The following is a 15003-nucleotide window of genomic DNA, read 5'->3' as shown; positions in this document are numbered from 1 at the left end:
TATCATTTTAACCATACTGACCTGGAGAATGAAGCTAACAGTGTGCAGTGTAAAAAAAATCTAATAAAAACCTTTATCAGAATTGCGTTTTTTCCCAATTCTACCCCATTTGGAATTTTTTTCCGCTTCCTACTACATGGTATGCAACCATAAATGGTGGCATAAGAAAGTACAACTTGTCCCGCAAAAAAAATGCCCTCATAAGGCTATGTGAATGGAAAAATAAAAAAGTTAGGACTATGGGAAGGCGAGGAGTGAAAAACAAAAACACAAAAATGGAAAATCCCAGGGTCCTTAAGGGGTTAAGAGAATAATAGGCAATTATTTCTTTCCCCTTTCTGTAACTATCAAGATGTGACCCATTCGGTGTAGGGGAAAACTATGAATTGAGTGAAAAATGTTAAAATGTACTCTCTTTTTTAAACTAAATAAGATTATTTTCAACTGAGATATTGCTTGTGCGTGGCTAGAAGAATCATTGCTAAACTGAAATTTAAATTCTAGGCATCATCTGCTGATAATACAAGATGGAAACATATACATCCATTATCCCTACTGCCATTACTGATGTGTGAAATAAAACAATAAAGTGTAATATTTTTAATAAGTCAGAAATTCTTGCAACATATTTCTCTGTTTCAAATCAAGTAAAAACCGCAATACAAAATAATATAAAAAATACACAGAACAAAGCATTAGCAGACTTTCATTTCTAAGATGTTTTTACTCTTTGAAGTAGAACTAGTTTGCAAACTTAAAATAGATAATTACACACTCCATTAAATAAGTAATTAACAGCTTACAAAACCAGCTTAAAATATGCTGTTTCATTGCCAAAAATAAACCATAAATTCACAATAACCTGAATTTATAATAAAATAGTTTACTTATAAGCTGTACAAAAAAGATTAAGGGGGTCATTTATCAAACTGGTGTAAAGTAGAACTGGTTTAGTTTCCCATATCAACCAATCCCATTTCACCTTTCAATTTTGACAGCTCCTTTGGAAAATGAAAGGAGCAATATGATTGGTTGCTATGGGTAACTAAGCCAGTTCTACTTTACACCAGTTTGATAAATCTCCCTCTAAATATTTGATGGACAACATTTTTTATGGCAATTAGATTTATGAAAATACATGCACTAAATCATATTTGAAGGGGTTGTCTCACTTCAGCAAATTGCATTTATCACGTAGAGAAATTAATACAAGGCACTTACTAATGTATTGGGATTGTCCATATTGCCAACTTTGCTCGCTTGATTCACTTTTCCATCACATTATACACTGCTCGTTTCCATGGTTCCGAACACCCTGTAAACCAGTAGTGCTTGCACACTATAGGAAAAAGTGCTGTCCTTTCTGGTTGCTGGGACAGCAGGAGTACACATAGGCCAGTGCTATTTCCTATAGTGTACAAGCGCGGCCGCCACTACTGGATTACAGGGTGGTCGTAACCCCTGGAAACGAGCAGAGTATAATGTGATGGAAAAAATTAATCAAGCCAGCAAATGAAGTGATAAGGACAATCAGAATACATTAGTAAGTACCTTGTATTAACTTTATCTACATGATAAATGCCACTTGCTGAAGTGAGACAACCCCTTTAATAAATGTTGCTAAAGAGTAAGCTACGGCATGAAGGCAATCAAAACAGAATCTCCTTTAATAAATGTATGTTTTTTTTCTCAAGTTTTACATACTGTATATACTGATCCCTCAAGTTGTAATTTTCCCACCTTACAATATTTTAAACATATACAAACGGAAAATGCAAATGTGATCGCACACTACATCCAGCACTCTGCCCTCCATGCTGGATGAGACATTGGTTTATATTTTGGCCAAAGCATAGTAAGCCACTCACCGCGTCAAGGTCGTCTCAATTGAGTGGTCCCTAACTCTTGTTCCTACCTGTTCATAGGCCATGACAGCCACATAAAATCCAGGGAATGTAGGTCAGCATGCAAGCCAAGTACACTTTGCTTGTAACCCCGTCCGGTGCCATTACAGCTTTCATCGGATCCAGGGATGCAAGTACCAACATGCATGCTGAACCCACCATATACTTCTCCTGGAGCCAGATGGCTAATGGTAGGTTCTATATAAGCAGACTCAGTTTTATACTGACTTTAAAACCAGCCTCCAGGACAGATTGACTGGTCAGGTGTGCTTGACTCAAAGGAGATCGCCACGCCTCCAATATATGCTACAAAGAAAAAAAGGTGGGGGGTTGAGTCAGCACAACCTGCCTGCAGGTGCAGATCACTATGGCGAAATACATATACAAACGGAAAATGCAAATGTGATCGCACACTACATCCAGCACTCTGCCCTCCATGCTGGATGAGACATTGGTTTATATTTTGGCCAAAGCATAGTAAGCCACTCACCGCGTCAAGGTCGTCTCAATTGAGTGGTCCCTAACTCTTGTTCCTACCTGTTCATGGGCCATGACAGTCACATAAAATCCAGGGAATGTAGGTCAGCATGCAAGCAATATTTTAAACATACAGATGTGTCCAGTTTAGTTAAGGAATGTCCAGTACAACATCACAACATCTTATCTCAACTCTGGACAGACTATAATTTACATTAGAGTCACTGAGTGTCGAATGTTCCACATTTAGCTCAGTTACTCTTGTAGCTGCATGCACTCATTATTTTGTTTTGAGTTGGGGTCTGCACAGTAATAGCTCCTTGATATGTGCTACATTAATACATTTTCTATCATTGACTGTCCCTACAAACCCTTAACAGGGGAATAACATCTATTGCTCCATGCTATCAGCCATTTCAGATCAGAGAGAGAGAATGACTGTAGGGCAGTAGAATATAATTTATTGCTCCCTGCTATCAGCCATTTCAGGCTAGAGCGAGGCTGACTGTAGATTTAAAGTTGATTCACTCAAAACATTGTTTGAATGCTGTAAAGAGATTTGTCTCCGTACAGCATTCGAATGACTCCGGCGAGCGAAATTCGCAATAACTTCGGACTTCGTTTTTAGAGCTTGAAAATCATTTTAAAACTTGTATCTGAAGTCGGCTTCGGTACCGAGTTACCAGCCAGTACCGAAGCTGAGTTCGAATGCCTTTTTAAAAAATGGTTTTCAAGTTTAAAAATCGAATGCTAAAGTTATTCATTGAAGTCTAGAAGTATTCTTAGAGTTTTCATTTCCCTTGCCACATTTTTATACTTAATATTCAGCAAGAACAAATCAAAAAGAGAAAAAAAATAAAAGTTTTAGGATAGGGTTTAATGTCCATCTTCATACACTTTACCACCACTGCAAGGACAGTTAAAATTGGCTGATAAACACATTAATAAAAACATAAGGGTCATGACTACTATGGATAGTCTAAAATAGGTATTCTCAAACATTTACTATTGAGGCCTCATTAGATAGAATATGACCATTGTGCTATTAATTTGACTGTTGTCTTCTCATGTGACAGAGAAGTCTTTGGACATATAAAGCATGTGAGCCAAAGTGTGATTGCTAGTACCTTTTAACCCCATATAGATGTGCCCCAGGAGCTGTACCAAAATGTAACCTATTATTCATCTAACAGGCACGTAATAAATCAGTCCTAATGCTAAACCATTGATTACTATAGCCAGAGAAAAACCTGTGCAGGCTATGACTACTACTGTCAAAAGTTATCCCCTATCCTCCATCATCCACCCCTCAGATGAAGAGGGAGCGGCAGTTGCAGACAGAGCTGAGCCTCTAGGATTAGCAGCAATGACCCCATTGCTACTAGAGGCTCGTTTGAATACAGTATATTTAAACATACTCTTCTCAGTAATGTGGGCACATGTGAACATGGGACCAACACAGAAGCATTCAGCACATGTAAAAAATCAGCCAGTTTTACATGTACAAATCTGCTGACAGATGACCTTTAATCCATATGCAAAATGGCAGTTAAGTACACTGACGGCAGACTCAAGACATTCTGTGCACCTTTGCTCCTCCTGTTTCATCTGCCTTTTACACCCTTTATTTTTTGATAGACACTGCCATATTGCCTGGCCCTGTCCATTAAGAAAATAAAAAGAGAAGTTAGCATAGGTCAGAGCCACCGTCCCTTCCTATACCAGTGACATGACGTCAATCAGTCACATGGCCTTTATCCAGCACAGTCCTGTTCAAGTGAATTGACCTGGACTGCAATACTAAGCCCAGCTGCTACACAATGTTGGGGGCTGTAGTGCTTACCAGAACGCTACAGCATCATCAAACAGCTGATTAATGGGAGTGTTCGGAGTCAAACCACATCAATCACATATTGAGGACCTATCCTGGGGATAGGCCTTCAATAATGAACTCTTGAAAAACATGGAATAAACCATTTTTAAACACAGCAAAATGATTATTGTGGTCATTTTTTAACATGTAAAGTATATATACAGTAAGACATGTTCTTTTTATATGGCTTACAAAAATATCAGATTTTTAATTATTTCTTCTTTTAAAAAATGGAGAGTTTTACTATAGCTAAGCTGTCAGCCTATATTACTACTACTCATCAGATGCTCAATGGCCCAAGGTAAACATTGTGCATTTATATTTTTAAAGCTTAATCAGGTCAATGTAATTGTGATACTAATTGCCAATATTGCCAAAATCTTGAACATATATAGAACAGAACAGGACATGGAGCAGCCTTCTCCCTCTTACTCCCGTTTAAGATCCATAGTAATATACAAGATGTCTCCGAGCAATGAGATGCACTGTGGCTCTACTCCCCGGGTGCCCAGCAAGGACAGTATCGTGGCGCTCCTTAAAAACCTTGTGTCGTAAAGAGAGAGGCACAAACAACCTCCCAGGAGGACAAAGATCAGGAGCCTCTGCCTGGGCTGCCTGAACCACACCCACCTCAGAAGCGTCCACCTCAACAATGAAAGGCAGAGAGACATCAGGCTCAACCAAGATGGGAGCGGAAGCAAAACTCTCTTTAATACTAGAAAAGGCCTTAAGTGCATCTACCGACCAGGAGGAAAAATCTACCCCCTTTTTAGTCATATCAGTGAGTGGCTTAACAACAGAGGATTAATTTATGAAAATTAACTTTCTGTATTAATTGTCAAAACCCAAAAACTGCATCAGCGCCTTCAGATTCTCAGGAAGCTCCCAATCAAGCACAGCGCGGCCCTTCTCAGGGTCCATGCGAAAACCAGAAGCGGAGAGAAGAAAACCAAGAAATTGAATCTCCGGAACCGCAAACACACATTTTTCCAGTTTAGCGTGCAATTTATTCTCCCACAGAATCAGCAAGACCTGACGTAGATGGTCCCGATGAGTCTTGAAATCAGGAGAAAAAATCAAAATGTCATCTAGATACACCAGAACAAATTTCCCCATTAAATGATAAAAAATGTTGTTCACAAAATGTTGGAAGACGGCCGGAGCATTCATCAAACCAAAGGGCATAACCAAATTCTTGAAATGACCCTCAGGGGTATTGAATGCCGTCTTCCATTCGTCCCCTTCCCTGACCCTGACTAGGTTGTATGCCCCTCTTAAATCCAACTTAGAAAAAACTTTAGCCCCAACAATCTGGTTAAACAGGTCCGGGATCAGAGGAAGCGGATATGGGTCACGAACTGTGATACGGTTCAGCTCCCTGAAATCCAGACAAGGTCTTAAAGAACCATCTTTTTTCTTAACAAAAAAAAAAAACAGCGGCAACAGGTGACTTCGAGGGTCGGATGTGTACCTTTCTCAGGCTCTCAGAGATATAAGTACGCATAGCGACTCTTTCAGGTTAGGAGAGATTGTAAAAAACGTGATTTTGGCAGCTTGGCGCCTGGGAAGAGATTAATAAGGCAGTCGTACTCCCGGTGAGGGGGCAACTCCTGGACACCACTCTCGGAAAACACATCCGAAAATTTTGAGAGAAAAGATGGTACAGTCTTGGTAGAAACCTCTGAAAGAGACGCCATGAGGCAATTCTCTCTGAAAAAGTCACTCCAACCATTTATTTGCCTTGCTTTCCAATCAATGGTGGGGTTATGTTTAGTGAGCCAGGGTAGCCCCAACACTAGAGGAGTAGGTAATCCGCTTAGGACGAAACATGACATATCCTCAACATGAGCGTCACACACAGTCAAACGGATATTGTGAACTTAGCCCTTTAACGATCTTTGAGAAAGTGGAGCGGAATCAATAGGAAAAACAGGTATATCCTTTTCCAAAGTGCATACCTGGAAACCATGCGTTATTGCAAATTGATTATCAATGAGATTGACAGCTGCTCCACTATCTACAAAAATATCACAAACAATGTTCATGCTGTCTAGCGCCACCCTGGCAGGTAGGAGAATACGGGAACTACAAGCAAACGGCAAACCTTCAATTTCCGCATCAACCTTGCCAATAGTAGCAAATGGAAAGTTTTTAGAGGGTTTTTTATTTTATTTTTATTACCCTAAAAAAACTCCATGAATCTCCTAGAGGGGCAAACATTAGCCAAATGATTTATACCCCCACAACAGAAACAAACCCTCCTCTGAGAGCTGAATCCTCTACTATCAGAGGCAAGCAAACCCAGCTGCATGGCCTCCTCCTCAAAGGGGATTGAGAGAGACTGAGACCCCTGCGCACTGAATGAGACAACCCCACTGTTCTTAGGCTGAATATGACAGGAAGGAGTAGTCTCCTCTCTCTCTCTAAGACGCCTGTCAATACGAACAGCTAGAGACATGGCATATTCTAAAGAGGCTGGTCTCTCATGAAAAGCAAATGTATCTTTCAATCTTTCCGAAAGACAATGGCAAAATTGACTTCGGAGTTCAGCATCATTCCAACCAGTATCAGCTGCCCATCTCCGAAATTCAGAACAATATATCTCTGCGGACTGTTTACCCTGGCATAAAAGAGGCAGTTTAGATTCAGCCAGAGCAATACGATCCGGGTCATCATATATCTGCCCCAGGGTTACAAAAAATTCATCCACCGATCGGAGGGGCCGTGCCCCCACCGGCAGCGAAAAGGCCCAAGACTGAGCGTTATCCCTGAGCAGCGAGATGATGATCCCCACCCTCTGCTCCTCATCACCAGATGAATGGTGAAGTAGGCGAAAATGGAGTTTGCAAACCTCTCTAAAGCGAACAAAGTTCTCACTACCCCCGGAGAACGTATCCGGAAGCAAGATCTTAGGCTCAGAACAAACTCCATGAACGCCAGCAGAACCGGTCACCTGAAACTGAGACACAGTTTTACGGAAATCTGCTACCTCTAGCGAAAGACCTTGCATGCGGTCAATCAAGGCTGAAATCGGATCCATGCTTAAGACGGTTACGGTGGTTTATAATGTCACGGATGATGTTGCAGATAGCTGGAACTTATGAATAAACGTCCGACTGGCTTGATCCCAAACTAAGGAGCATATAGGTAAGCCCTATAAAACCCTAAGAGCTCTCCCTGACTGCTATGCCCATGCAAAGGTCTCAATGGTAGACGATTGCATGCCCACGTACCTAAGACTGTGTGACACCTGAAAACCCTATAATAGTGAGGGGACACGACCACCAGCTCCCTGTACTTAATACGGACGGAGTCAGGGTCACCTAGAATCAAGGCAGCAAAGAAACACAATACACGACAAGACTTATCTGAGCAAACAGCAGCAGCAGCCTCCAGCAGTGAACACTTCATGCAGGAAGAAGTATAAACCGCCAAGTGAGGCAGTATGGGAGGGAATATAAAGGGAGACGATTAGTCTAAATAGGTGACACCTGGGAGAAGGAAAGGAGATGACAAAGTGAAACCAAAACAAAGAACGTCATGCAAGAGGTAGAGAAGGACATCTGCCAGACCTTCTCACAGAACTGGCGGTGACAAGGACTTGCCGCCGGGTCCGGAGTTAGCAGACCTCAACGTCTCCGGAGATAATTTTGGTACAGCACAGCACTAGGACCTGACTCTATCTCGAGCCTAGGAAAATGTAGTAGTGGTTGAGGGTGAGCCGCAACAACAGGGGGCCGAGTCTATGTTCCCCCATTTTGTGGTTCAAGAGGAGATGCTGTATTGAGTAAATCAACTACGGGGTGAGCATATTGAGGAGCTGGCGGTGCCCAAGGCGTATCGCAAGCTCATGTTGGATTTAGCCCACCAACATGTTCTTGTGGGACACCTGAGCCAGCAGAAAACACAGGACCGGATTCTACAGCGGTTCTACTGGCCCAGTGTGCTCAGAGAGGTAGAAGAGTATTGCAAGTCTTGCCCAATCTGCCAGATAACCAGCCCCCAGCCACATTTCCGTAGTAACCTGGTCCCTCTCCCGATTATTGAGGTTCCATTCGAGCGGATTGCTATGGATCTCATAGGCCCAGTATCAAAGTCAACTAGAGGGCACCAGCACATCCTGGACATCCTCGACTACGCCACGCGGTATCCGGAAGCGGTGCCACTGCGTCATACGTCAGCCAAACTCATAGCTAAGGAGTTAATGGAGATGTTTTCTCGAATGGATCTGCCTAAGGAAGTTCTAACTGACCAAAGGACCCCGCTTATGTCCAAGGTCATGAGGGAACTCTGTAAGTTGCTCCACATAAAACAGTTACGGACATCCGTGTATCATCTGCAAACGGATGGCCTGGTAGAGAGGTTTAACCATACATTAAAAAATATGTTGAAAAGAGCGGTGTCTAAGGATGGGAGGGACTGGGACCTTCTTCTGCCCTATCTCATGTTCACAGTGCGAGAAGTGCCCCAGGCCTCTACTGGGTTCTTGCCCTTCGAACTGCTATATGGCAGACACCCTCGCAGTTTGTTGGACGTCGCCAAAGAGGCGTGGGAACAAAAACCCACACCGCACAAAAGTGTTGTTGAGTATGTCACCCAGATACAGGGGCAGATGGAAACAGTGTTACCTCTGGTTAGGGAGCATATGGAGTCAGCGCAGCGAGCCCAGAGTAGGGTCTATAATCGGCAGGCTCGGGTCCGAAACTTTAACCCGGGTGTATTCTGGTGTTGGTTCTGCTACCGACTGTAGACTGTAAGTTCCTAGCTAGGTGGCAGGGGCCCTACGAGGTAATTGAGAAAATTCGGTTAAAACCGTACCGGGTACCCGAGGCTTGGCGACAAGCCATCACGGAAGAAGTGCAGCTAATGCTCCATCGAGGAGTCAAAAAGTGAGAGGGCCAGTCTGATAGTATTAATACCTAAGCCAGACGGGACATTGCGGTTCTGTAATGACTTCCGCAAACTTAATGAGGTGTCCAAGTTTGACGCGTATCCCATGCCCCGAGTGCATGAGCTTATTGAAAAGTTGGGTCAAGCCCGGTATTTTTCTGTGCTGTACCTCACCAAAAAACAGCTTTCGTCACGCCAGAGGGGCTGTATCAGTACAAGGTATTACCCTTTGGTCTACATGGCGCTCTCGCCACGTTTCAAAGGCTAATGGATATTGTACTCCGTCCACATCGTTGATACCCTTCGGCGTACCTGGACGATATCGTTATCCATAGCACCGACTGGGAAAGTCACCTACCTAAAGTACAGGCTGTTGTAGACTCCCTTAGGAAGGCTGGCTTAACTGCTAACCCAAAGAAGTGAGAGATAGGGTTAGAAGAGACCAAGTACCTGGGGTATGTAATTAGGCGCGGAATGATCAAACCTCAGGTGAACAAAATTGAGGCAATTAGGAATTGGCCCCGACCTGTCACTACTCGGCAAGTCGTTCCTGGGTATGGTCGGGTACTATATGAGGTTTGTCCCCAATTTTGCTACAGTCGCCGCACCATTAACAGGCCTTTTGAAGGGACGAAAGTCAGTGACAGTCCACTGGAATGAGCAGGCGGAAAAGGCTTTCTCTGCTTTGAAGTCGGCACTGTGTGGGTCCCCGGTTTTGGTGACGCCCGACTTCAAAGGGGAGTTTATAGTACAGACTGATGCCTCCGAAGTAGGCCTTGGTGCTGTACTGTCTCAGAAAGTCAACGGGGAGGAGCATCCCGTTGTCTTCCTCAGCCAGAAGCTTACCCCAACCGAGACCAGGTACAGTATAGTGGAGAGAGAGTGCCTGGCCATCAAGTGGGCACTCGAGTCTCTCCGCTATTATCTTTTGGGGAGAAAGTTCCGTCTGGTCACTGACCACTCCCCTCTCAAGTGAATGAGCCAGGCCAAAGGGAGGAATTCTCGGGTCACCAGATGGTTCTTATCTTTGCAAAACTTTAAGTTTTCCGTGGAACACAGGGCAGGCAGGTTACAGGGAAACACGGATGCCCTGTCCCGGGTCCACTGTCTGGCGAGTGTTCACCCCCTCAGGGTTGAACAAAGGGGGGAGGTAGGTAAGAAGGAACAAGGGGCTGTCATTGACGGAAGACACGTGTCACCGAGGTTCCTGACTGGAACCGGGTTTTTCCCTGAAGTGTCAGTTTTGCAGTTGCAGTCTGACACTTCAGCTGTTAGTATGGCTGTAAAGCCGATCCGGGCCGGTTCCTATTGGGAGCAGCCAAAGAGCAGGGTGGGTGGCTGTTCCCCACGGTTCCAGGCCGGGTTTTGGCTGGGATATAAAAACCAAGCCAGCACGTTCAGCTGTGGTGGATTATCCTCCATGACAGAGAAGCTGTGGAGTCTGTGTCTTGAGACACTGAGGCCATCTATTTGTGAGAGCCGCATGCTGGGGAAACAGGCCTTTAAAGCCTGCTGTGGACTGCGGGTGGAAATCAGCTGACCAGGTGAAGGCTTTTTGCACTGTGGAGTTTGTGTGGTGTGAACAGGCACCAAATCTGTGTGGTGTGAAGAGGCACCAAATCCTAGTAATGGCTAGTGATGAGCGGCAGGGCTCATATTCGAATTCGCGATATTTCGCGAATATTTTGTAGAATATTTGTTGAAAATTCGCAAATTCGAAAATTCACGATTTTTTTTTTACTCAAAAAATCGGAAAGGTAATGATTGTGTAATATGCGAATTTTCTGAATTCGAATTTTCGGATTCAAATTTTTTATTGCGAATTTTTCAACTTACAACTATTAGACAAAGAAGATTATATCACTATATTAGCTAAATTGCTCTATTCGATTTTTTTCGAATATTCTCTATATTGCTATAACTTTGTTTTTTCGAATATTCGTAATATTCTAAAACAAGAATATATAGCAATATAGCGAATATTCAAAAAAAACGAATATAGAGCAAAATTTGCAAACACTACTACTCCTAAAGTCAAGTATATTGCAGCCTTCTTATTGGCCCACAAGCTAGAAGCAGTGAGGGATCATGTGTACTGATAAAAAAAAATTAAGAAAAAGGAAAAAATTCAAATATTCGAAATTTCTAATATATAACTATATTCGAAATTCGAATATTCGTGATCAACACTAGTAATGGCATGGCTGTGTTTGGCCGGTGCATCATGTGACCCAGCCTCTATACAAGCTGAATCACATGTAGCACAGCCCATCAGCTCTGAGTAGTGCAGCGACAGGAAGCAGGCAGCTGAAGCAAGGGAGAGTGTTAGGAATCTCATCTGGCTATTTGTTCTGTTGGTGACCTTTAGTGAATTTTTTGTGGGTGCAATACACCAGCTTTGCACCCCTGACACAGAAATATAATAATGTATCTGGCTGTTAATTCTGTGGTGACCTATAGCGATTTTTTTGTGGGTGCAATCCACCATCTTTGTACCCCTGACACAGAAATATAATATTAAGTCTGTCTGTTAGTTCGGTGGGTGACATATTCCCATTCTTGTTGTGAGGTACACCTGCACTGCATACATGACAGGGAAATTATTATAGTTAATCCGTCTGTTAGCTCGTGGGTGACATGTAACCAATTTTTGTGTCAGGTACACCTGCACTGCATACGTGACAGGGAAATTAATATAGTTAATCCGTCTGTTAGTTCTGTGGGTGACATATATCCATTTTAGGTGTGAGGTACACCTACATTTCAAAAGTGACAGGTAAATTAATATAGTTAATCCGTCTGTTAGATTGGTGGGTGACATATTCCCATTCTTGGTGTGAGGTATACCTGCACTGCATACCTGACAGGGAAATAAATATAGTTAATCAGTCTGTTAGTTCGGTGGGTGACATATACACAATTTTTGTGTGAGGTACACCTGCATTGCATATGTGACGGTGAAATTGATATAGTTAATTCGTCTGTTAGTTCAGTGGGTGACATATTTCCATTTTTTGTGTGAGGTACACCTGCATTGCATACGTGACAGGGAAATTAATATAGTTAATCCGTCTGTTAGATAGGTGGGTGACATATTCCCATTCTTGGTGAGAGATACACCTGCACTGCATATGTGACAGGGAAATAAATATAGTACGTCTGTTAGTTCGGAGGGTGAAATATACCCAATTTTTGTGTCAGGTACTGCATCCGTGACAGGGAAAGTAATATAGCTAAACAGTCTGTTAGTTCAGTGTGTGACCACAAAGAATGAGGAGAGTATCAAATAAGGGACGTGGCCCTGGTCGTGGTGGTGCTGGTGTTGGTGGAGCTCCTGTTGCAGGGAGAGGACGTGATCGATCTGTGCCAGCTACACACCCAAATGAAAAATCTTCCTTCCTCAGGGAATGTAGGCGACAGAACGTTCAGTGTTATTTTGTAGGCCCGGATATTGGTGTGCGAATGGTGAGGCCAGAACAAGTAGAGGCGGTAGTAGATTGGGTGGCTAATAGTGCCTCCAGTTTCTTCACATTGTCTCCCACCCGCTTCCCTGCTGAAAGTTGGCACCTGCAGCCCATGGGCATCTGTCTTTCACTACATCACCTTGCAAATCAGCCAAGCAGTCTGAGCATGCAGCAGTCTCTTATGCTTTTTAATGACTCTTCTTTCAGGGTTTCTGCGGGCTGTCCACATAGCCCTGCCCCAGAAGTGGAAGAGATTGAGTGCACCGATGCCCAACCACTTATGTTTCAGGATGTGGACATGGGAGGACCACCACAGCATGTCTATGATGATGGCAAAACACAGGTGACAACTGCTGCTGCTTTTTGCAGTGTGCATACCGGCAAGGGGGGCAGGGGTGAAGAGTGGTTGGAAGATGATGTGGAGGATGATGAGGTCCTAGACCCCACATGGAATCAAGGTCATGCGAGTGACGTGTGCAGTTTGGAGGAAGAGGTGGTGATCACACAGCCACACAGCAAAAGAGGGAGCAGGGTGTAAAAGCAGAGTGGCCATCCCCTAGCCAGTGTGCCTGTTATTGCCCACCGCACCAAGGAACTGAGCAAACCAAAGCCAGCTCCAAGGAGTTCCCTGGCATGGCAGTTCTTCAGACAAAATGCTGACGACAAGACGCGAGTGGTTTGCATGCTGTGCAATCAGAGCCTGAAGGGAGCCATAAATGTTTCAAATCTGAGCACCACCTGCATGACCAGGCATCTAAATGCAAAGCACGAGCTGCAGTGGAGTAAACACCTCAAAAACCACCAAAGATCTCAGGGTTCTCCTGCTCCCTCTTTTGCTGCAGTCTCGGCCTTTTCCTTCCCCTCTGGAGTCACAGTAGCAACGGCCACCCCGCAAACAGAGGATGTGGCCACAACGCCAGCACCTCCGTCTCTGTCACCAAGCATCTTCAGACTGTCCTATAGAAGCATTCAGCTGTCCATCTCCCAAACACTGGAAAGAAAGAGGCAGTACCCCCCTACCCACCCGCGATCCCTTGCCCTGAATGCCAGCATTTCAAAATTCCTGGCCTTTGAAATGCTATCACTCTGTCTGGTGACGATGGAGACTGTTAAAAACCTTATGGCGGTGGCTGTTCCACAGTACGTGGTTCCCAGCCGCCACTACTTTTCCAGGCGAGACAGCTCTGCCCTGCACAACCTAGTGGCAGACAAAATCAGGTGTGAACTGCGCAACGCCATCTGTGGAAAGGTCCACATAACTGTCGATTAGTGTTGAGCGCTTAGTGTTTAATCGTGAATATCGCCACTTCGAGAATTTGCGAATATTTATAATATAGTGCTATATATTCGTATTCGCGAAGTGTTGAATATTCTAATCGCGAATTCGTCGCACATTTATCGCAAATATATTACATTGCCGATTTTCTCAATCAAGTAAACAATGACTGGAGATGACGAATTCTCAAATTTGCTAATTTATGGCAAATATTCAGCCAAACATTCGCAAAATATTGCGAATTCGAATATTGCCTATGCCGCTCATCACTACTATATATATCTGGACCAGTAAAAACGGGCAGGGACGTTATATCTCCCTAACTGCACACTGGGTAAATGCAGTGGTGGCTGGGCCTGAGGCAGATAGCAGTTTGGCGCATGTCCTTCCGTCGCCGAGAATTGCTGGACTTTTCTTTTTGCCTCCTGTTGCCTCCTCCTCCTACTCCGCTTACTCCTCTACCACCTCCTCATCCGGTCAGTGTAACACCTTCAACACCATCTTTAGCACAGCCAGGGGGAAACAACAGCAGGCTGTTTTGTAACTCATCTGTTTGGGTGAAAACCCCACACCGCACAGGAGCTGTAGACGGGCATGGAACAACTGACCAATGAGTGGTTGATGCCACTGAGCCTCAAGCCCACCCTGGTGGCGTGTGATAATGGGTTAAATCTCGTAGCAGCTTTGGGTCTAGCCAGTTTGACGCACATCCGTTGCCTGGCACATGTGCTGAAGTTGGTGGTGCAGAGGTTTCTGAAAAATTACCTCAATATGTCAGAGCTGCTGCCAAAAGTGCGGGCCATCTGTGTGCGCTTTTGACATTCTCACCCTCCTGCTGCTCGCCTGTCTGCACTGCAGCATAACTTCGGCCTTCCCGCACACCGCCTCATATGCAACGTAACCACAAGGTGGATCTCCGCCTTGCACATGCTGGAGAGACTGTGCGAGCATCAGCAGGCGATAGTGGAGTTTCAGCTGCAGCATGCACGGGTGAGTCGCTCTGCGAAACAGCACCACTTCACCACCAATGAGTGGGCCTCTATGCGGGACGTGTGTACTGTGTTGTGCTGTTTCGAGTACTCCACCAACATGGCCAGTGCCGATGACTCCATACTCAGC

This window comes from Bufo bufo, chromosome 2, assembly GCF_905171765.1.
Source record: "Bufo bufo chromosome 2, aBufBuf1.1, whole genome shotgun sequence".
NCBI lineage: Eukaryota > Metazoa > Chordata > Amphibia > Anura > Bufonidae > Bufo > Bufo bufo.
Note: the sequence above shows the minus strand (reverse complement) of the source record.